This window comes from Vicugna pacos, chromosome 2, assembly GCF_048564905.1.
Source record: "Vicugna pacos chromosome 2, VicPac4, whole genome shotgun sequence".
Classification (NCBI taxonomy): domain Eukaryota; kingdom Metazoa; phylum Chordata; class Mammalia; order Artiodactyla; family Camelidae; genus Vicugna; species Vicugna pacos.
Window position 1 is genome coordinate 36,732,927 of NC_132988.1, and position 25,648 is coordinate 36,758,574.

The 25,648-nt window shown below is 34.3% G+C and overlaps 1 long non-coding RNA gene across 2 annotated transcripts in view; it reads right to left on the reverse strand.

Annotated features, from left to right (window-relative positions):
• LOC140685795 (uncharacterized) overlaps positions 1–22,970 on the reverse strand; it is a 297,463-nt gene extending 274,493 nt beyond the window's left edge. For both annotated transcript variants that reach the window (XR_012059244.1, XR_012059246.1), the window contains exon 1: positions 22,857–22,970. This is a non-coding gene — a long non-coding RNA (uncharacterized lncRNA). The remainder of the gene's footprint in view (positions 1–22,856) is intronic.
• Positions 22,971–25,648: the final 2,678 nt, after the last annotated feature.

The following is a 25,648-nucleotide window of genomic DNA, read 5'->3' on the forward strand; positions in this document are numbered from 1 at the left end:
TATGTAAGAAAAATCTGCCTGTAGAGTCTAGTCATGGATGCTCAAAACTTAACCCCAGCACATGCAGTCATTGTTTAAGATATCAAAGCATGTGAAGAAAACTAGAAATAAAAAAGGCGTGAAGGCATACTAGTTGAAATTTTTTAAAAGTTATCTTTGTTTTTACTTTGAGGTCGCTATTAACTGTAATTTACACAACTTAAAACTTGAAAAATAAAATCTCCAACTCTTTTCATACTTCCTATATTCATGACAGGATAATAAGACTTTTAGACAATATAATTCCATTTTTTATCTTCTTAATGTAAAAACTTTGGTACAGTGATTGATAAAAAATAAATAATAGAAAAGTAATTATGTTTGTCTTTATCTGATTTCTTTAAATAACCGTAAAGTAGTAAAAATGTTTAAAGATTCCTTTTAAAGTATTATCAAATCATCCACAGACAGCATTAACATTTAATAAGGATCACTTTGTAGATGAGTAAGTTTTATTTTAAAGAGGAAAGTCTCAAATTTCTTAAAAATGTGAGACATTTTCAACTATGAAGACTCTGCATATGTGTTATCTCAAGTCAGTCATGTACACAAACTTAATGATGTAAACCATTTTAAATTAAGTTAATTAAAATTTGTAGCATTTAAAATTGATTGATGTAATTTATGTTGTGCTTTCTCTAAACAGTGTGAACACTAATGAGATGTAGATTTCCCATCATCACTTTGAATTGAGAAAGAATAGGTAAAACTTCTAAATGTAAAGGAATATATTTTGAAATAATTAACGAAGTAAATTATTCCTATTAAATCTGACATAACGCATATTTTTAAAAACATAAAAACAACTGTGTAAAAAGAAAGAAACAATTTTTAAACAGTATTTTGTGACTCCACATGAAATATTTTGTCTACAATTAGACAGAAAAATGATAGCTGCTGTAAAATCTGAGGTTGGTCTCTGGTGACTAATTTCTCCAGCTGATCTGTAAAATAATATTCCTATTTTAGTCTCCCTGAACCTTTTCTCCATCATTTTGTTCTAGACTGAATATTTATTCCTTACCCCATAGCTACCCTTCCTCAGCTACTAAAGATGCAAAATGTCTGCAGTGAACTGTACAGAGGACCAATATAAAACATGTTTTACATTCTGATTTAAAATAATATGGTTTGGCTAAAGCTGAATTTTTAATTAAGACAAATTTAGCTGATTTCAAATTACTATTAAAACAATGCATGTTTATTATAGTAGAATTAAAATACAAAAAGCATAAAAATTATCTATACCTATATGTAAGTCCATCACACATACAGAATCTATATTTTGAATATTTACATATATTCTCATAATATGTATATTCACATATATATTAGATTCATAAAAATATTTTGTGAAATCAAATAACATATATGCTTTTTGATTCCTGCTTTTTTTGCTTAAAAATAAAGTATGAAAACGTCTCACTAGCAAAAGTATTTTTGCTTACAAGTGGACAGAATTGTTTGTTTGTTTTTTAATGATGGCTGTACAGCATTGATTAGAGTGTAGGTAATTTGGCACCCCTATAGCTAAAACTGTATTTCAGCCTTTCTAGAATGAATTTAGCAATGTACTTTAAGAGTTTTAAATATCACTTGCTGGTGTTAAAATGTGAAAAGTCTTTTTACCTCATATTCTGGATGTGCACAAATTTCCATTACAAGGATATTTGTTACAACGCACTTTATAATTTCCAAAAATAATAACACACCAAAATGTATAACAAGAGGTATCTGGTTAAAAAAATATAATATATCCATGCCACATAAGAACACCTTAAAATATGCAGATCAAGGAAGAATATGAAAATGCTTCAACATTCAGTTCATATACAATTTTCATACTGGTTTTGTAAAATATCACAATCTCAGTAACAGTCTTACCCGTAGTACTACAGAATGGAGAATGGGGACTATCACTGAAGTATGGTTGATTTATACAGAATTCTGGGAAATGCAGACTAAGGTACAGTGACAGAAAGCAAATCAGTGGTTGCCAGGGGTGGTGGAGAAGAAGCATCGAGGGAGGAATGACAAAAGGGAACTTTTGGGATGATGGGTATGCGTACTGTGTTGATTGTGGTAATAATTTCTCAGGTGTATGTACACCTATGTCAAATGTGTCAAACTGTATGCTTTAAATAAGTACATACATACATACATTTGAAATATGATTTAAAATGTATTTATGGTTTGTCAACTTTGCCCCAATAAAGCTGTTAAAAAAATAAAATAGAAAGTCTGGCAGTACTGGGTGTTGGTGAGGACGTGGAGCAGTCATACATATTTTTGGTAGAATGTTTAAGACAGCTGAATTGGAAAATAGTCTTGCAATTTCTTAGAAAGTTAAACATATGACCCAGCAATCCCACTCCTAGACGTTTACTTCAGAGACATAAAAAACATACGCCAACAACAACAAAATTGTTCCTAAGATTGCTGATGATCCTGTCTCAGAGTTTATGGATAATTTTAGTCCTGATCTTTTTGATTTCTCAGTCATTAACACTCCTGGCTGCTCACTGCTTCTTCCAGTTCTCTCTTCCTTGTCCTCTCTGAACTACATTCTCTTCATTTTCTTCCTACGTACTTGGTACCTCCTTCTAGTTCACCTTTGAGATTTCACCCTTCTTAATACAGCCATTAAATGTTCCTATTTTGGCTTATTCTTATTTGCCTTCTCTTCTTACACAACGCTCTTCCTCTAGGCTAATTTCATCTATTTCCACAGTTTCACTAAGTAAATACCTCACAATAACTTTCTCCTAAGCTCCAGATTTCTATCTTCAGCCACCTATGGAACAATCCAGGTAAATTTCTCAAAGGTTGAGCAATGTCAGTACATCCTACTTATATGATCTTACACCCACAAACTGACACTCTTTTGGTATCTAATAACTCAGTAAATGGCAACATCACCCATCCAATTCCTTAAAACTTAAGCTGGAGTCAAGGATGCTTGACACCTTCCATTCCATCACCTCCCACATCAAAGAAATTACAGAGTTCAAGAAACTCACATTATCATTTCTAAATTCCCTTAACCTCTCTCCATCTGCACTGCCTCGCTTCTAAACAAATTTATCTTCATCTTTCACCTGGATTGCTGCAATAACTGGCCTCCAAGAATTTATTCTAGTCCCCGTCCAATCTGTACTCTACGGTAGGGAAATTCGCATTTTCAAAATGTAAACCTGATCTTATTGCATGTGTAATTCTTCTTCTCCCCCTACATAGCCCAGTTTATAATTTTTTTTTCTGTCGCCTTAGAAAAAGCAAAATCCTTAACATGTCCTACAGGGCACTAATAATATGGTCTGGTTCTTACCAACCTCTCCAGTGTTTTTCCCTACCCCCTCCATGCCTTCTCCAGTCACTCTGGCTTTCTTTCCAGGCTTCCTACCTCCACAAGGATTTTACACATACTGGTCACTCAATATAGGATTCTCTTCTTGCTCCCTACCTACACCTGGTTAATCCCTACAGAATCCTCTGTTCTTAAGGGAAAGATCATATCCTTTACTTCTCCACATTAGGTTAAGTTTGTCTGTTATATACTTTTCCAGAATTGAATCCTTTTATTTTCCTTGAATTTACCACATTTAAAATTATGCTTTATTAATTTGATTGGTTGCATTATATCGGCATATACCCTCTAAAGTGTAAGTTCCAGGAACAGTGTTTTAGTTCATCTTTGTCTCCACAGGGATGCTTTTCACCTACTGGTAATAATTTCTCACGAATAAGCTATGTGTCTGGGAAAAGGATCTCATCATGAGGCTCCTTAAGTATTGTAGTGATTTTTCTATTGTGTAACATATCCTGATAAGTGACTGATTATTTTTAATATACAAGTAAATTTGTAAATTACAAAATTTGGATCACAAATTCACAAAAGGCTTTCATTGAAGTAGGTGTCACTATCAAAGCACTTGAACACTTGGTTCCAGTTTGTTATTTTCCTGTTTTATTTTTTTTAAGATGGCCTGTTGTCCTTTGATCTTGCTCTGACACCTGCACCAACCTACTTCTTTCTTCTTAAGGGGTCCCTGTAGGATCCAAGGTCATGTGGATAAAATTAAAATAGAGATCATGCGATTGAAACTATTCTTCACAACTTCTCCCAAAACACACAGACACATATTCACACAAACACTTGGATCTGATTTTCAAAGGGCTTAATTTGGCTTTTAAATTTTATAATACCATTTAATGGATTTTCTCACATAGATAGCAGAACAGAAGGAACTTAAACTTTGTGTTACAAAATTAATAGTTTGTGACAGTGCATGATCATTTCCCTTTCACTGACATTCTAATATTTCCCTACATCTTCAATATTATTTACATTAAACTATTTTATGACTTTTTTTCCAGATGGCTTTTTTTGAAAGGCTATCTCATCCATCACTATGAAGTGATCAGATGAGCATTACAATTGCTTAATGTTTCCTCTGCAAAATATAAACAAGTTAGGATGGGAAGTAGGAGATTTCTTTGAGGAACCAGCTAAGAATCATGGAATTACTTTACATCTGTTTCTTAGTAATGTATTTTCTGTTTTCAGTAAAGGCAAAAATGTGCTCTTAGAAGTCAACAAATCCCTTACAAAGAAGAATCAGACATCTTTAAAAAGAGTATTAATTTACAGAATTTATAAAACTACTAAAATAGGTATCAATGAAAAATGGAGTAATATTTATTGTAAAATATGAACTTAAATCTTTAATTCTATAGAAGAATCAAAGAAAGTTACTTTTTAAAATATCATATGACTTGAAACAACTTTATATACTTCAAAAGCACAGGAAAACTTCCTCAATTACGTATCTCTCTTTTCAGGATGATTCACCACATGTAACTGTACATACACCTGGTGACTACATATACTGAATCAACATTTAATGTTAACACACTTCAGCAATAAAGCAGTAATAGTCTCTTAAGATGGGAAAAATAGTAAAAATTAATTTTGCACTCTTCTCATTCTTCCCTCCTAACTCCCCAAATCAAGTTAACATTTTCTTGAGCAATTTCCAAAAGGACTCTTAATTAAACAATCCCGAGATATCTACTTTTTGCTTATTCCTTATCAGGCCATTATCTCTGACATAGCCCAGCCAAACGAGAAATTCAGGGCTAATTTGGAATATCCCTTGTTTTCTTACAGCTTGAAGTAAAGATAAAGGTCAGAAGCAGGCTTAAGGAGATGGACAGAAGTCATGAGTTAGAAATAAACAAAGGAAGTTTCTTTGCAGTAGAACTATTTAAAACATATGCCAATAAAATGTTCAAAGGATTCCTACAGGGCTCCAAAGATAAACACATGCAATTTTTTTTTTCTTGGAAAACTCCACTTACCTGAAGATTTAAATATATAATGTGGTTCTATGGAAAAATACAAAAGACAGCCATTTGCTATTTTAGGTACTTACCAGGAATTAAAAATTTTAGTGCAGGTGACCATGAATCCCAGCTCACACTGCTATTTGCTGCATGACTTGGGGCAAGTCCTTTAGTGTCAGCTTGCCTCTGTTTTCTTATCCATAAATGGAAAATAATCACAATATGCACCCCGTGAAGTGTTAAAATGAGTAACACATGCAAAATTCTTAAAACCATGTCAGTCTCACAGAAAATGCTCACTAAATGCCAGCTATTATACAATTTTATTATTATCATCAGCATTATTCTAATAAGGCTAGGGCATTGGAGAGGCTGGCCATGAAAAAGCTTAATCTGTATAAAATCAGCAGCAGTAACTCTGTGGAAAGTGCTGAGGCTCACTTCAAAACACACTGAAAAATCTGAGAACACATATATTCCCTTCTTGGCCCTCACCTGGTGAGAGAATTAAAATTTTAACGACAGGGCTATTTTTCCATATGTTTACTGTTGGCTATCGTAGAAGTTAAGGAGTTGAGGAAAAACAATAAACAGAAAGATGAGAAAAGTGTAGAGACATAAAAAACAATCCAGAAGGTCCAAAACAAAGAATAGAAATTGGAAGAGGGGAGGTTATTAAAGATACAGTAAAAGAAAATCTTCCAGAGTTGAGAAACACTATATGTTTTCAGATTAAAAGAGAAAAAAAAAATGCTTCCAGAGATAAAAAAAAAAAGTACTTGTCATCTACCAGGAACTACGGAACAAGAATCAGTCTGTTACTGGTTTTCTCTTTGGGTATATTAGGTGCTAGGAAGTGATGAAATAATACTTCCAAAGTTCCCCAAATCCCAAAACTCAGTGAAAATTGATTCTGGAATGCTTTCTGCACAAAAATCCTGAATGAACATTTGCTTACTCATAAGTTTTTGTTTTGTATTCTCTGGTCTTATGAGGTACGTCTATAGAGTTATAACAAAACCACCCTCAAATAAAGACATAAGACAAGACCTGTTTACTCTTTCAGAATATAGCCCACAGGCTTGCAACACCAGTCCAGTAGGACAACTCTGTCATTTTCTACATGCAGCTTGCATCTCTACATCCATGGTGGTTTCTCCAGACTTTCCAACACATTCATATCTCAGCAGGGAAGAGTAAAAAGTGAGTATAGTGTTTATCTATTCCTTTTAAGGACATGATTTGGAATTGGCACATATTATTTTGGTTCACATTCTTTTAGGTATAAATTAGTCACACAACCAAATCCAGATGATAATGAGTCGTGCTGGACCTTGCTGAGTGACCATGCACCCAGCTAAAATTTGGAAGTATAGTTCCAAAAAAAGAAAGGGTAAATTAATCCCAGTGGAAAAGCAGCCGTCGCTCTTACTGGTCTATAAATACACCAAAAGCCCATGCGACACTCCCTAGCCTTGGGTAGCATTTTAGGACATTTTCTTTTTTCACTATGTAACTAAAAGTGACTAGATATAGATATCAAAAACAGTTATTGACTAATACGCTTTATTTATTGCAACCCAATTAATCCAAATACAACTCTATTGTGCAATAGATAAATAGAAAGTGCTATCCAGACTTCTTGCAATAAATCAGAACCATTCCCAGTACAAATGCTAGTTTGTGCAATACTATAATTTATATAAAACTTCTTGAGATTTTAATATAATTATTTCAAGTTTATGTGAAATTTTTCCTTTATTAATTTTACTTTAATAACTACAATTACCACGTACACAGAAGAACAGTCAACCTTTTTCTTTTTTAATCAGCTATATAGTCCACTTTTTAAGGAATAAGCAAAAGGAACAAAGAAACTAATTTTAAAAAGTTCCTTTTTTGAGGAAAATAGACCTAAACTATGTGAAACTAGAATATCAAGGAATAAAATGATACAAAAATATCTTTTGGATATACTCATTTAGTAAAGAAAAGTGGAGAAGACTGTAAAGGAGTTGCTAGAATTAATTATAAGAGATTAAATTACAAAAAGTATGCTGATATTAATTTGAAAGTTGAGAGTTATCTACTAAGATAGAATGATAGAAATAACCTCAGTATGTTCTGAATTACTTAGATGATCTCTTCAATCTTGTATTTTTGCTTTTAGAAATTCTTTCAGATCAACGACTGGATTCAGTAACAATAGATAGTATTCCACTACTTTCTGAAGACGTAAGATTTATGAACTATTATGAGAATATTGTCTTATTAGTCTTAATTTTGAAATTGCTTCTTTAAACATAAATTATGGTCTGACAGACTGCTACATAGTTCAATCTCACTCATTCATTCATTCAACAAATATTCATTACAGGGCCACAGTATGCCAGGCATTGTTCTAGGCCTTTGGGGCACAGAAATGGAAAAAAAGAAAAAAGATACCAACAAATCCTTGTCTCACAGAGCTTGCAGCTTGCAGGGGAACACATAATAAAGAGAGTCCATAATCAGATTATGTGATATTTTAGAAGGTGACATGTGCTACATAGAAAAGAAGGGGACAGAGAAGATCCAGAGGGTGGGGAAAGGGGGGAACTGGCAATATTAAATAGGATGGCCAGGGAGGCCTCAGGGGAGATGCTGTGAAGCATCTAAATGTTTGGAGGAAGAGAGTTCTCAGCACAGGCAGAGCCAGCATAAAGGCCTTAATCTGGGAGACTGCATGGTCTGTTCCAAGAAGCAAAGAATGACCAGAATGAAATAGAGTGGCCGACGAGGAGAGGTCTGCAGGGAATGTTCCAGGTGGAAGACTCTGAGGCTGGAAGGAACTAGCCAGAGAAGTGGATGGAGTCTGACAGGAAGTCAAAGCCCCCCGACAGAGGCCTGCAGGCCACAGGGACGGCTCTGGGTTTTAGTCTATGTAGCTTGTGCACAGAATGACCTACCCTGCTTCAATTTTACAAGCTACTTTTGACTGTTGAGTGGAGAATAGAATGTAGGGGCAACAGTGGGAGGAAGCTGCTGAGGGAATCAGAGCCAGCCAAGGCGCTGGCCGAGACCTGCTGTAGAGAAGCGGTTAAGACAGTGGACAAGACTTGATGATGGACTGGATGTCACATATGAAGGCAGGAGTAAAATCAAGGCTGGCTCCTATGTTTTCACTTAAAGAACTAAGTAAACTGAGGTAATATTGATTGACCTGTCTGTATTTGTTTTGTAAAAGAATTCACTACATAATTTTTTTGAAGTAATAACCTTCATATTTCCATTAAAAACATTACTGAAGGAAAGGTAAGATTTTGTCTATCACATCAGAAACAAAATTCCACCCTGAATCAAGGTGTGCTTTTATTTCATCTTTCTTTTTTTCCTTAATATTATATATAAGTGCTAATTAAAAATTTAATGGATTATCTATGAACCTACAAATGACAAAAAAATCTGGAGACTGGTTTCTAATCATCTGTACTTCCTGCTTAATGAGAGTGAAAATGAGGTAACCAACACTACATATCTGCTATTAAGCTGAAGAAAAGGCCATTTTATAGGCATGAAACTCCTGTGGTCTGCCAAATGTTCCTACTCACTCACCTATTGGGAGCGTAATTACCATTCTAAGGTTGCTAAAGCAATAGAATATGCCTTTATCTATTTTCCTTCAGGCTGAAAAATTTTTAATGTTTTTAAAAGTTCACTTTCCAGGCTCCTTATTTGATTTATGAGAATTAAGGTGACATTTCTGCATCACCTCAATCAAATCTGATAATACATTTCTTAACCCAGTAAAAATTCCCCTCGTAATAATAATAACAAGTTTATTTTGCTGTAAGGCATTATTAATTGCACAAGGTATGGCTATAATTGAAATGTACCCATTTTTGGTTGATACTTTAATTATTCCATTAGCCAGAAAATAGACATTATGAAACTTTGAAAAATAATCTTTGGTAGTTTAGAACCAATTTTTTTAGCCATTCTTACAAGCATTCTGTTAGTCTTCTGCAATCCTTTAAACTTGGGAGAATTCTCTTCAAATTCAACTTCTTTTCCCTTAATATATCTAACATTTCCCCCTAAACTATTAACAATTTCCTTCTTGAAGGTCTGAAGGAAATTCAAATCTTATTACACCTAACACTCCCTCTTACTCTAATCTTCATTTTGGAAGCTTTCTTTGCTCTTGTTTCTGTACAAAGTTCCCTGCTTCACATGGTTCAGAGAATCTCCAAACTTTCACAGCTCATGGCTTTTGATCTTGACTCTGTAACCATGAAAAATGCATGAAAATTTTTACTATTATTTTGCAAACAGGCCCAAAAGTAATAGAAAAGGACAGTTAAACCTGGACCTAAATGAATTCGAGGTTTTCACCTAGGAGAGAATGGTAGCCCAGAAACAGGGAGTAAGCTTTAAATCATGCTGAACCACAATGTTTCATGCCCAGCAAGAGATTAATCAGACACAGAAAGGCAAAACTGATCAATGTAGAAATCTTAGTTACATCAAGGAGAACTGTGTGTCTTGGGGTTAATGCGGCGTAATGATACCACAGCTCCCCCTCTCCTATTCTGTAGTTCTGTGTGCCCAACAGCAGGGGTATTCACAGAATATTTGGGGTATCTAGGGTAGGTGCAGATAGAGCATGGTAGCTGTTTCACAAACTTTTGCTCTATAATTTACTTTAAATTTTTACTGATACAAAAAAAAAAAAAAAAGGACATGAACTACTTTACACGTGGTTTTAGTCCTTCTTGACTGGCTGATGAGTAAATGTATTTGGCCAGAAGGAAATCAGTTAGCTCAATAAGGTGGCACCAGAGAAAGCCGGGCTCTTACTCTCCTCATGAGCATCCTGTTATTTTTGTTTTCTTTCATACGGTAAATGTTAAGATTCAATCCTTAACCTCTTCCCTCTTTCTCAAGTCCTCATCTCATAATACGTAATTGCAAAGATCTTCAATTGTAAGACACAACATCAGAAAAACACACATATCCCCAATATTAAAATGTACCCCAAATTCAAAATTATTTAAGTTGTAAAATACAGGAAACTTTCCATCAGAAAGCATAAAATTGTGTATTAATGATTCCCCTATCTATAATTTTATCCCCATCTCTCTCCCATCAAACCGTCTACTAGTCATTGTTAGGCACATATCCTGCCTCCAAACCTGTTTCCTCTCTTCTATTTATTACAGAAACAGTAAACGCTATCATTGACTTGGTATCTCTATCAAGTTAGAGATACCCTCTAACCTTCACTTCCTATGCTCCATGTTCAGCCTGTCATCAACACTTTGTTTTGTGCTTCATACGTGATCCTGTCTTTTCTTTCTAGGTACTGACCTTATCACAGAATGTCTAGAGTACTCAAACAGCATCTCAATTGATGACTATGTTTCTAGGCAGAAGAAGGATAAATGTCATTGTTGTAAGAGTTCTAACATCAGACTCTTGATTTCACCTCAGGGGTCCACCACTTAACATAAAGGTGACTTTGAACAAATTATTTGCTTCTTATGGCTCTTTTCCTCATGTATAGACTGAGCATAAGAACAGTACTTCCCTCATGGGATTGTTATGAATATTAAAGGAAGGAATATATGGAAAGCATGAGAAAAACATCTAGAATTCTAGCAAGCATTCATAAGATATTAGCTACTAAGACACCACATTCCAATTCATTTGACACAAATGTGTTAGTGTCAGCTTTATTAAAATACCAATTAGTTTAGCCATTAAACATAAATATGTTTAGCAAATGTGTCTGTTGGGTACTAGGCATTGTTCTAAGTATTAAGAATAGGTAAACAGAACAAAATCATTGACAAACAGCTGAAGCAGGGGAGATACAGACAATAAACAAGAGAACAATTATATGAACAAACAGTTTATATCATGATAATGGTTATGATCAAGATAAAACTAGATGATACGATAAACATGGAGGTTGTGGCTACTTTAGAACGTTAGAGAAAACATTGTAAAGGAGGCGACGTGACATTTTAATAATGTCACATAAATTGTATTATACAGTAGACCAACTTTGGAGACTAGCTTTCACTCAGTACAATGCCTCTGAGATTCATCCAAGTTGTTATAATTTCTTATTTTAACTGTAAAATACATTTTAAAGGACTCAAGGGGAAAGTAGTCCATTATATTTACACAGATATTTGCCATTTCTGTTCTTTTTTCATTCTTGACAGTACAACTTTCTTTTCCTTCTGGGATCATGTACCTTCTGTCTGAAGAATTTATTTTAGCAATTATTTTATAACAGTTTTGCTAGCAACAACTTCTTTTGCTTTTCCTTCATCTGAAAATGTTTTCATTTAACTTTTATTCCTAAGGGATATTTTTACTGAATATGGAATCCTGGGTTAACAATCCTATTTATGAAGCACATTAAAATTTTTGTTCCATTTCTTGCTGGGCTCCAGAGTTCCTGAAGAGAAACTAGAATCATTTGAGTCATTGCTTCCTAAAAGTAACAAGTCATTTTTCCTGGATGCCATCAAGATTTTTTCTTTGTATTTAGTTTTCAGCAGTTTTATTATGATGTGTTCAGGTTTAGATTTCCTCGAGTTTATCATGTTCAGAGTTTGCTGAATGCCTGAAATCTGTAGATTTATGTCTTTAGTCAAATTTTAGTAGTTTTCAGCCATCATTTCTTCAAATAAGTTTTAATATCATATTCTTTCTCTTCTATGATTCTGATAACTTGAATGTTACGTTCAATATCAGTTCCAATGTCAAATCTTTGCAGTGTTATTCATATCTGTCACATATGTGAGCCACTTGGTGGGCAGTTTGGTACCTGGGTGGTCACTGGTGGTCTATCTGTTTGCTCTCAGTATCTTTTGTTTAGGATCAGATACATAAATTCGACCTCAGGAGTAAGCTCAGGAGTTTATAAACAACTTTGGCTTCTCTTTTCTAAGTTCCTTCCCTTTTTGATCCTTGACCAGAATGCTAAGGTTTTAATTTCTCCAGTCTTCTGCACACTTTCTGTGACTGTGTGCATGCCTGGGGCCAGTGGGCAGTATGACAGAGAAACAAAAGCAACAGGGGTTTTACTCCACCTTCTTGGGGCCACAGCTCCTCCAATTTAAGGGGAAGATCCCCTTCCCTTCAAATTTGTGACCATTCTGGGCTCCTGCTGCCTCCACTAATGCTGCTGTTTCCATAGCCACTGTGGGTTTGTCTGTGAGCTAGAATATGAGAGAACTAGGAAAATTTTAAAAATGTAATGGGGGGGTATTTTTAAAATGTACATTCACTTTCTCTGAATATTTGGAGACTCCTATCCCACTCCCCAAGATGGAACTAGAGTTTCTCCTGGAAATCTGTCTGCACCTTGGTGCCCTCTTCTGGTGTTTGGGCTGCCTTGCATCCAAGCCAGGTATATCAAAGAAATATGCAAAACTCACTGCCAATTTGGCATTTGTTGAATTCTGGTCTTCCTCCTTAGTTGGCCAGCTACTGTTTATTTTCAAAGACCCAAAATGAATTATTCTCCAAGAAATGTCCAGGTTTCAGAGCTATATTTGATGAGAAATACAAGGTAAAATATACTTACTCCATCTTACACAAAATCAGAACTCTCATTTCACTCCTTTTAATAATTAATTTTCAAATAATTTACCTATTTGCTATCGACTTGGGTAAGCATTTGGTTTCTTAATACAGGACTATATGATGTGGAAGATGTGGCCACAGAAAAAGAATGAAGAGGGATCCAGTGGAATAAGTGGATCCTAGCCCCAAGAATCAAAGTGAAATGTAGGCTAGGAGTACTAGGTCAAAGAGCTAGTCTATGAACCACACGCTCCTTGTAACAGGAACTAAGGCATATTCATTCCTGTGTACTCAGCACCCAATGTGAAGGAACATATATGGCACTCATCAAGCATTTTTTATGGGGTTGGTTCAATAGAAGATAAAGAAATACCAATGCAATATGTGTTGCCAGAATTTCTGGGGTTTGGTTACTCAACCAGCAAGTAATTTACCTAATCATATTACCATCTACAGAATATTTCCACTTCTCATCCTTTTTGGGCAAGACCTGTCCTAAAAGACTTTATCAAAAACTTACTGAAACAGATATACTTAGTTTGCATGTTGTTCTGATCTAGAAGTCTAACGCTTATTTTTAAAGGATATGGTATTAATTTTGGAAAACTAGCATTTAATGAACACATTTTGGCTTCTAAAGATGATAGTGTCCTTTGAATGATTACTCACTAGATTTTAAATTATCCTTAAAAATTTTTGCAAAAGTTTGTTTATGGTTTTCTGAATTTGCAGTAGCCTGTCGTTGTTGAAAATGTGAAAACATTTTAGTGATCTATATACTATGCCATCCCAACTGAAGTAATTTAGTAAGAAATACTTATATTACAACGGTATAGACAGCCCAATGTCCTTATTTTAGAAATGAAGAAATTAAGACTCAAAAATATTAGGCTATTTGCCCAAGATCACATAAAATATTAGTAAAAAGTGCTACTAATCAAGACACAGAAGGCCCCTTGATACTGCTTTCACTTTTCTATTATTAATGTAGTCTCTTACAGTTGTTCTCACAGCTCTTATGATAGCTGAGTGATGTGAATTGCTTGCCAATTTTTACCTCAAGAGGGTAAAGTTAGGTCTTGTATTTTACAATTTGGGAAAATGTCAGTGGTTTAGAAGAGTGGGTCTTTATTGTCTCAAGATAACTGCAGCCCCAAACATCATGTTCACACTATATTTGAAGACACAAATGTGCTGGAAAAACTATGATTCCTAACAATTCTTCTCAATCACCAGGTTATAATCACTTTCTTTCTTACACTCCCAATACCTCTACCTTTCTAAGTTAATTCTTCGGAAAACATCAAGACTCTAAGATGAAACAAATCTCTCCTTTTTCCACCACTGTGCACTGAGTCCCTAATTGTATACGGAAAGACACCATCAGGATGACTCTCAGATTTATATCTCCAGACTGGACTTCTCTCCTGAACTGCACATTCATAGAATTACAGACTACATGACATCTGCACTTTGGTGTATAATAAATATCTCAATATTAACATGCCCAAAACTAAGCCCTGAGTGTTTCCCTCAAAACTTTACCCTATCTTTAGCTTCCCTTTAATTTGGATTTTTAAATTTTTTTAACCTTTATATTTCTATGTTTTTAAGCAAGGATGAATGTTTCTTATTCTCTGGCTTTCCTATCTTTAAATATATTAACATAGTTGTTCTATAGTTGATTTTATCATTTCAATATCAGCAATCTCAGCAAGTCTCTTTCTCATATCTGTGCTTCTGCTGAGTCTTGCTGTTTCCTGGTGTGCTGGAACATATTTGTATACCTCTCATTACTCTATTTCAAAGTTACACACCAAGGCATACCAGCTGGGTATAATGGAGCACTGGCTGATCTTGTCTCTTTAGTAGTTGCTAATGTTTAATCTTTAGAAAATTAGAGAAAGCATGTACCTGATTATCTCTCTTTATTACCATGTTTGCAATTATATTTATCATTTATTTATCAACTATTTGGTAGAGTAAATGTGTTTCTTAATGTTTTATTCTATTTTTGCTGCACAATATTTAAAGAATTGTTGATAAAAGCTTTCTCTGTAATAGAATTTTTCCATAAAACAGACAGGTAGAAATAACAAAGTATATTTAGTATATTTAGTTAGTGATTTCTCCTCTCTTGTTTACTCTGAGTCAAAATAAAAGACAATAGTACATGGTTATGTTCATTTTTATGCTAAATATATTTAAATACTTGAGCATGCTTCTAAAACTTACTGATATTTATTGTAAAATACCACGTCAAGATATGTGAGAAATGAATAAATAACAAAAACTAACAACATTCCTGGTTGGAAAAACTCAACATTTTAAATCCGTAAATTCTCAAAAACTGTACCTGAAAATTCAATGCATTACCAATCAATATCCCATGAGATAGTATCCCAGAGTTGGAAAATATGACTGTAAAATTTATTTTAAAAAGTGAATAATAAAAATAGGAGAAATGTTGAAAAAAGAATAAACTTGAGGGAACTTGTCCAACCAGATGATAATACATAGCCCTAACTCAGGAAAGACAATGGACAAAATAAAAAGTCCAGAAACAACGTACATGAAACAGAGATCATATCATATTGGATCAATGGTGAAAATAATTGATTATGTAAATATTGGCATTTGGATAACATGTTTAACAGCTTGGAAAAAATTTACATGATCCAAATATTCATTATACATTAATATAAGTTCCAGAGAGAGTAATATTTAAAAGCAATAAATACGGTATGAGGTAACAATGGTGCCCTACAAACTTTTGTAATTCGGCAGCCTGGGAATAAGAGATTGCAAAAGTGCTAGAAGAATATAGGGGCAAATAATCATAAAATCTTAGGGATTCAACACCAGGTTATAAAGGAAAAGAAATGACTTCTCTACATAAAATTTTAACACCAGATAATGGAAAACACAAAAAATTTAAAACATTGAAAGAAAAAATTTCAGTATATTTGTCAAACAAAACATTTTATACTATGTTAGAAGTTTTTACAAAATCTCAAAAAAGTTACACATCTTCTTAACAGTAAAGGAAGCAAAAGATAAGAAGAAAAAACTTACAAAGAAATAATATAAGCAACAAATAATATTATGTAAAAAATTACTCTCATTAATAAAGAAATGCTTATTAGGATAGCACTTTCATCATAAAATATATTTTATATTACTATTAAACATTTGTATTAAATACTAAAATTGGTGACCTTTTAAAGAAAATGGGTAATTTTATAAATTATTGTTGAGTAATTGTGCTAATCTTTCTGAAAACTTTAAAAATCCTGTTCTATCTTTAACCAATCAATTTTACATCTAGGATTTTGTTCAAAGGAAATAAAGAAAAATTTGCCTGAATTCATATTTAACTATTTATGATTACAAATTATTTTAAAGCAATCTAAATACATAGTAGATCATTTGCCAATTAAAACTTATTATATCCAAGCATGGATATATGTTGTACATTAATTTTTATCACTAAAAAAATGTTTAACTATTATCAAGTGAAAATACATAGGTTCCAGGACAATATCCACAGTTTGCCTTTATAAATTCTCATGTAAGATTAGTTCTAAGGATAGAATAGAATTAGATAGTAGAGGAACCTGATAAACTTGGTAGCAAAGCTGAATGGACGACTCACTAGCTATTTGAACATATTCATGACCCTAAAATTCCACTCCTTTATAATCTAATGCAAATGTATTTCAGGAAATGTGTACAGGAAAGTTCATAGCAGTGCTATTCTTGATAACCCCTATCTAAAGTAGAATGGGTAGAAAAAAAAAAAGAAACGTATTCACATAACAACACAAGTAAACAAAATACAGCTACATAACTAGTATGACTCTCATAAATACAGTATAGAGCAGATGAAACATGACACATGCATACAGTACAAGTCTATTTATGTAAAGCTTAAAAACCTTGTAAAACAAAGCTGTATTATTTAGGCAAACAAGCATACGTGGCAAAATTATGAAGAAAAATAGCAAAAGAAAACAATAGCCACATAAGGAGTATGACCTCTAGAGAGAGGTAGGTTATTATAACTAATAATCCCATGGCTTCTGGAATGCTCGCAGTATTCTATTTCTTGGTGTTGGTGGAGGGAACTGCATGGGAGAGCACATGATAATTATGCACTAATACATTTATATTTTACTCTTTATATATGTTGTATTTCACAATAAAGTAAGGATTTCTAGCCGTTGGCATTTGCTTATCTATAGAAGTATCCAGGTCTTTGATCATCCGATTAATGGGCTATAACATATGATGGAATAAGAAGGAATGAGTTGGTCCCCTTCAGAGCCTACCATTCCATTCTGAAGGACTGTTCATCTAATCTATTTGTCTCCTCTTGTAGGGAAAATACTTGAGTTTTCGTAGTAGTGGGATGCATTTTGCTGTACTATCCCAACTCCTTGTCCTTGTTGCCATCAGGATTAACATGAAGCATTTACAAAGCAGATGGCCAGCTTTGCATGCCATCACTTTCACAGGTCCAGATGTGGCCTGAACCTATGACCTTATTCGTATCTACAGTAAATAACTGAACTGACTCAAGCTAGTCCTAAAAAGAACCGTAAGTGGATAGCAAAACAAGGAAAATGGGAGTGTGTTTGTTTTAAAATAATTAACTAAAACATCTATTTGTTCTATAATGAAAAGTAAAGAAATGAATTAATAGAATAAGGCAATTTTTATACGGAGCTATACTGAGTTTTTTCTTTCATTTGAGCAAAAGAAAGAATAGAAAAAAAAGTTAAGCACCATCTTTATATGTGAGGTATAGCACATTTTTATTATTTCTCTCTATAAAAGACATATAGATGAACATAGACATTAGCACTTTAAATTCTTTCCTAATATCCAGAAAGAAAGGAAAAGAAATATGAATATTAGTAACTATAATATATTCCCTAGAAAAGTAACTGTTGAAAAACAGAATCTAGTTTACACATTTGTATTTTTTAAGTTAACAGTTACAATTTTAGAAAGTAAAAAATACATGCAAAAGAATGTAAACAACATATTAAATATTCCAAACCAGCTATTATTTAATTTTTCAAATAATTCTGTAATTAAATTTGAGAATAAGCATTATAAGTGCCTCAATAACTCAAGATTTTAAATGAGCTATCTCTGAAAAGTGTGCTTGTTTATACAAAATATTAAAATCATTTTTACTTGTTTGCTTTAATAAATAAAATTATGACTAAGCATCTTGAAGACATTCTCTTAAATGGAAAATTTCAAAAATTAAAACAAATCGCTGCTTTTTACACACATTACACTGATAATTTCTTCTCCAGAAGAGATTCTTTTTTTGACCACGGGCCAAATTTATCCATTACTGTCCTCTCCCAATTTCAAAATGCTGAGTCTCTTTTGTATTTGTGCATGCATTACTATAAAAATAGAAAATTTCTTCTTGGATCTGAAATTATTTAAACATGTTTGCTTTAGTGTTAGCCTTAGTTTAGCTTTCAGCTCCCTCACAACCTTTGATGCAGAAATGGTGAAAGGTAGAATGAACCCTGAGAATGAATCCCATTTCTGTAAGTTTAAATATTCAGGAATGGACAATGTTCCTTTTCAAGGCAGTGACCCTTCCTGATTTATTAGCTTCTCCTTCTGGATTTATCCATGTGGGAAAACTGCCAAAGCTCATTTGTCTTTTCCTGCCTGGATCCTGATGTCATGACATTCAGGCACTTTGTTCTGCAAAAGTATTTTTAAAAGGTGACAAGCCTTTCCCTGTGGAACATTTAAATAATAATAAAAAACACTTTTAATTAGGATCTGGAATAACTGCTAAGAAGAAAGTGGGAATGGAGTGTAGCTCTCCACAGCTCTCACAGTAGACTGATTTTATGATTCTTGAACATAGCTCTGGTATACTGAAGTTGTTTTTCTTTTAGAATATCCAGCTCTTTCTTGCAAGGCTAAACATTCTCTTTATTAAGGTCTGTGAGGATCACATTTCATTGTTCCCCATACTATTTACCAAAACATTTGTTTTAGCTCTTGAAGTCATTGTCCTTCTCAATATTCAAGTTAGTAAATCAAGAAAACATAATAGTCAGACTTTTTTATCATCCTAATATTTGAATCAATGTCTTCCTACATGTATAGTTAAACATTTAGAAGATCTTTGTTGGGAGAACTAAAATAAGATTATATAATCCACCTTATCCATTTTATGGAATAGGAAACCAAGGCCAAGAAACACAAAGTGGAATATTTAGTACAGACAGCACTAAATCTCTTTGGTTTTCCACTGTAGTATACTCATTTGATGAGTAATTATCTAAGATTGTATAACAATTCTTTGTTTCAAGATAATAATAAAGGAAAGACAAAAAAACTTTAAAATAATTTATACTGAAGAAATTCAGAAAAAAGGTCATAATCAAATTTGGTCATATTTTCTCTAAAACAGTGTCATGAACAACATTACTCAGACATTTTCTTCTTCTTTATAAACGAGATTTCTTTGCAAAAAGTTCTTTATCTCCTCTTACTCTCTCCACTTGCACACATCTTATGTCCCAAGCACAGGAGGGAATGCAAATGATGCCTTATCTGTGAAGTCTTCCCAAACACACCAATGTGTTCTTTCGATACAATCCATACTTTCCTTTACTCATATCATACTGTAATTATTTGTACATATTTCAGTTTTCTCCATCAAAATGTGAGTTCCCCCAGGGCAGGGAACATGTATTTATTTTTGTATCTCTGGTGTCACCACTACAGTAAGTCATTCAATTAGTATTTGCTAAGTGAATCAATATATGAATGATTGCTTCATGGTAATTTCCCAAAGTATTCTGGAATATTTTACATGTAGTTGTTTGGTTTTTGGTTTTTTTTTCCAGTGTTCTCAGTGTGAATGAATACACCTACCTAGGTTGCAGAACAATAAAGCATCTATTTTCCCTTCCCCCATTCTCTGAATATAGCCATAATTTCAGCTTCCAAAGAGGATTATTATAAGGCATTCACTTAGTAATTACACTTAAGCAAGCTATGGAATTTCAAATAGAGATATATTTAGGTTCATCACCCCCTTTATTATGCTGTCAAATTATTTCCAGTATGTTTCAAAGCCTAATAAAATGTATTAATTGATATTCTGATGGTTTAAAGAATGAATGTAGCCCTTAAAATTTTAATGAACTACCAGGGAATAGCAAAGGTCCAAAGGAGTAACATACAGAATCAACATTAACAATAAAAGCCAATAAAATATTTTATCCAATTGGGGTTTCACAACATAACAGAGATATGAAGAATTTAGAAAGGATACAAAACAGATTCATAATACCAGAAGATGACATTAAAACCTGATATGGAGACGGGAACTATAAAAATAACAATAATAATATAGAGAAATATGCCTAGATATTTCCTTTTCAACACATTAAACTAAAGAATATGATATCAGGAAGAATTACTTCGGTATACAGGACTTACCAGTAAGATTATGGGTGTTCATTGTTTATTAATTTTTGTACCTTTCAAAATATCAAATGAACATTTATTACTTTTATAATCATATGAAAATAAAATCAGTAACTAGACAAATTGTTCAGTACTCATAGTTCTTAATCATTGAAACATTTTACTGAAAGAGGTTCTGAAAAATCCATCCCTGGAGATTATTAGAATTAGGATAGAGACAGATTAGTTTGGAACAGGTCAAGTAGAACTTGCTTAAATGGCGACCTTTACATCTGCCTTCCATTCATAATGTCTATGATTGATCCTAAGTGTTGTTTAAAACAGAAAAGTTTCTATTTTTAAGGAAACATAATCTAGCATGTAACAGAAACAGACTTTTTGTTTGGGGAACTGGTAAGATCTATAAATTCATACCTAACTACATTATCAAATAAATCTTTTTTCCTTTTGTTTTCTGAGATTTCCCTAAATTCCAAATTATATTTTCCTTTTCTCCCTTTCAATAAATATCTCCTTTGAGGATACTCAGGAATAAAATTATAATTAAACCACAGAATTGATTATTTAATGCAAATCCCTATAAAGTACAACCACAGAATTGATAAATGGTCTTAGCCACACATTAACCTACATTTATAAAACACTGAGCATAAGAAACAACATCATAAGCCAATAAAATAAAGATTCCCCAACACCCCCAAAGCACTACCTAGTAGATGGATACAGAGACTTAAAAAAATCTCTGGTACATATATAGGTTGAATATCTTGAAATTGTTGATATTTCACTATTTTGACCTAAATAAAAATCAATTTCATGTGGTTCAATGCAAGGCATGTATATTTAAAAAAAAAACGAATTACATAGTTCATGAAATAAACAGCATTAGGATAAAAACTATTCAAATGTGAAATAGAAAATTTCGTTTGAAATTTTTTAGCTTTTTTGATTTGGAAAATTTGTCTTTTCTTTTAAGTATGCTAACCTAAACTTGCTTTCTGATAAATAAAGCAAGAAAAAAGAGAATAGAAACAATTTTATGATGCATAGAGGTGAGTATGAAAAAATTGTATCAAAAAATTAAATAAACCAGTCAAAAGGTAGTTTTCATTGATAGGTAACTTACACATCATATGACATAAATTTAGTTCCAAATTCCAAATGAACCTTGATTAAGGGTTACTTTTCTAGTTATTTCTAGGTCTTTGATATTACTAATACAAATATATATTCATCGAAACATAGTAACATATGTATGCAATCATGTAAAAATATCTTTCAACTAATTTTGCTGCATTTCTTTATTTCATAAGACGTATTGAAGTTTCTAGCTTTAGTTGATAAAGTCGCTAAAACAGAGCACCAAAGCTACTTCACAAAAAATGAACAGAATCAATCGTAAAATCATTAGGTAATAAACACATTTTAAGAATTTTTAAGACATTTTCTTAAATTTTTAAATTTAGAAAAGATATTCTAAATGAAAATTCTAGGATAGCGATGTAAAGATATATCATTGATTCAGTAATTATTTAATGTAATTTAAATATGCAATAGAATTCTCCCTTCATGGCAAGCTATTTCACTGCTGATGTTTTGTAGGGAATGAAAAAGCTTCAGCCAAGGTAAGAGGCTAGAAAGAGGCTCACAGGACTTGTAAATTCACATACTGAGGGAAGCATGCTCTATTTATAAGAGTACTTCTACCTCATTTATCACAATGGAGTCTGATTTTAATTATACCTGATCAGGATCCTGTACCAACTGTTCTTTCTACCAAAAGAGAGTATCTCAGAACATTTTGGCAAGATTTATACAAATCAGTCCCTGCCAGCAATTCTCAAACTGAAGTCATAAAACCATTTGTTGATGTTTAAATCACCAAAAGCTCAGGGCGGATGGGACATTGAATGAAACCAGGAAAAGGGAATATTGAAAACAACCCTCTATTTTTTAACCAACTCACCATTACGACAAAATTTGAACACTCTATTCAACATTCCTTTTGACTTGCAACCTGTTATATTTTCTGTTCCATAGGCGTAAAAAAGAAAACAACTCTTCTGCCTATTCTAAACCAGTTATTCTGATTTCATGCCTTCTTTTGCACTATTTTCATTCCTGAAATTTTGTCGCATCCAAAATCTTTCTCCCTATAGAAATGTTGAAACCAGTGTCTCCCACCACTCACCCCATTAAAACAGGACACTCTTCACTACTAAGCCAGAAACAGGCAAACCACCTAATTAAACGTGCGTGGAATCCATAGCGGGGAGGGGGGAGGGGAGGAAGACTAAAGAGAGGAGGAGAGGAGAGAAGAGAAGGAACAACGAAGTGTTACTAGCAAAGCCCATTAAAAATTCCCAGGAAATAAGAATCTGGGTTATAAAATAAAATCTAACCTTTTTTTCTGTTGTCCTCTGTGCTTCCTCTAGTTTCACCTGTTCACAGGGCGCCACACGCAGAGGCCTCCCACCCGGCCCTTCAGACCGGCGGTCCCGGCGCCAAGCGGCCGCGCAGCACTGCTTCCGGCCGTGTGCAGAAGCGCTGCGCACCACACCTCACTCAGCACGGCGGGAGGGCGGCGCGCAGAGCCGCTGCACCCGGCACGGCCACGGCCCTGCTCAGCACCGCTGCGCGGCAGCGAGAGCTCCGCCCCTCCCCCTGGACGCGAGCCTGGAAGCAGCCCGGCCGCCCACGGCCTCTCGGACTGCGAGGGCCCTAGAGCGGGAACCGGCACCTCTCCATTCTGTGACCAGGCAGTAAAGCTTTCCTTTGCTTCTGAACCCAAACTTGGTCTCCTTCTATTCGCTCTAACAACACCTTCTTGGGGCCTGACTTGAAAGGGCCAGTAACGGAAGGAAATAATCTGTAGATGAATTCCTATTTATTTATTATACATCCAAAGAGATCTAAATTAATTTAATTCCTTGGGACCAAAAGTCCTTTATGTGAAGCACAAAGACTTTATATGAAGTCATGTAAAATCATACAGTAACCACCACAATAAGCAAACATCATAAAACTTGAAAACTCTTGCTTGTAGGCTAAAAGACCAGAAATATTTCAGCGCAGACCTTTTATTTATCTCCTGCCTAAAGTGAATACTGAATATACAATGTATACAAAGTTGTAAAGTTCCTTAGCTTCCAGGCTTCTCCGTGTCCTTCTTCCTCCAGGACCCCAATGGCCTCTTGCTCTTTTATTCTCTCCTGCGTTTCCAGCATCAATTTATACAAAGGGCATGGAACATTTAGGAAGTTAACTTCACTCACAATAAGATGTTTCATGAGCCAGGCACTTGGCACCTTTTAATCTCATTGAGATGAAAGACTGTCAGTTTATTCCTTCATTTGTCTCTGCTCTTCACCCCTCTTTGAAAAAAATTCCGGTCAGCCTCAGGCTAGGAAGGTAAGTATAATCACACTTACCTGGGTTTAATAGTAAAAAAAAAAAAAAAATTATAATTTAGAAGAGTGTTTCTCAAACCACAAATCATTTGAATGAGAATTACCTGGACTCTTGGTGAAAACGCAGATCCCAGGGCCACATTCCACACCGACTGAATCCTAACCTCCACTGGAGAACCCCCACATGGCCCCACAGTGCAGATGATTCTCAAACTGCTGAACTCTGAGAGCTACTACCTGAGGGCAACTATTCAAATTCTATTTATATAAAAAAGCAGTATCACAGCTAAATGCATTTTTCATGAAATAAACTTTTCTTAAGATATGTGCTTAATTTTTCTTCCGTATGCTATTTCTGTTTTATTTTCTGCAGTGTACTATTTAGTGTAGGAAGATTGTTACAACAATTTTCCTTAAATTAATAAAAAGCCCCTCCCCCCCGGGCTGGTTTTACATCTAAAAAATGATGTCACTGACATCTCTTTCAGCACCTCTGATCTCAACATGTAATGGAAATTAAATTAATGAAAACAAAGGCCATCAAAGGGATTATAAATTAATTTTCTCTTCACTCAAATGAACAGCAGGAGAAAAGATTTTTTTCTATGATTGAAAATGACATCATGTTGTCTTCTACAAAATAACATCCCCCGAAGTAATTCTATTTAATTTTTTTAAAATTTAGTCCTTCATTTTTAAAGCTACAATAAGTTATTTCAAAGAGGTTTTTATTTTTAAAAAAAAGTTAAATATTTTTGGTTACATCGTCTTGTGCTTAAAGTTGGAGGAATTAATTGGTCATGTGGCTTTCTGCTGTAGCATTCTTTCACTTTTAGGGTAGATTACTGTATTGTAATTAATGCTTAAACTTAAAGGGAAAAGCTCATGTTTAAGGGATGAGCAAATATTTAGCAAATATTTACCTCCATCAGATCACACCTGGGCTTCTCCTGGTTGCCTACAAGGAAATCGTACACACACACATCACTGCTGCTATTGCGGCTATATGAAGTGAGTTAAAATTTCCAAATTGCTCTCACTGCATTCTCTCATCATTTGCAAACTGTAAAGTTTGCGGGGTTATGACTCTGTGTGTGTGTGTGTGTGTGTGTGTGTGCGCGCGCGCGCACGCGCTGGGGGTAGGGGGAGGAGAGAGTTGAGTTCTTTCTTTAACCACTGATCTGCTGGCACAAAGAATCCAAGCTCAGAGAGCATCAGCCATGGCTTTAGGTTTACTGGGACTTTTATTTTGTTTCCTGGTAGACGTATGCCCTCTTAGGAAACAAGAACTCCTAGACACATAGAACCTAAAGTAGTTGCGATGGAAGCACAAATTCCCCCCAAGCAGATCATGAGGAGTGATCGTGAGCAGGCTTCTCCCACTCCCACTTCTTGGCCTTGGCCACCTTCTGAAGAACAGCTCCTCTCCCTCCTGAAGGGTCAGCTCCCAGCGGGGTCTCCAACAGGCTGTTCCACAGCTTCCCAGACCTCTGGATGCTGCAGAAGGTGGCAGGAACACTGGAAGCCACAGTCTTCCTCTTTCTCAGTCTACTTGTTCCCCTTCTGCTCCTGCCTCTCTGGTCTCAGCTCTCACAGTCCGGTACAACTAAACAGGGTCTTTTTTCAGGATCCCCTTTGCCTTAGACCTTCTGTATGCACTTTTAAGCCCTAGTTCAATGTCGCTTCTTCAGGATATCCTTCCCTGACATTCACTCTCTGTAGACTTGATTCAAAGCAAGCATAGGTTTTAAAACTCCAGGACTATATCTGTTTTGTGTGTGTGT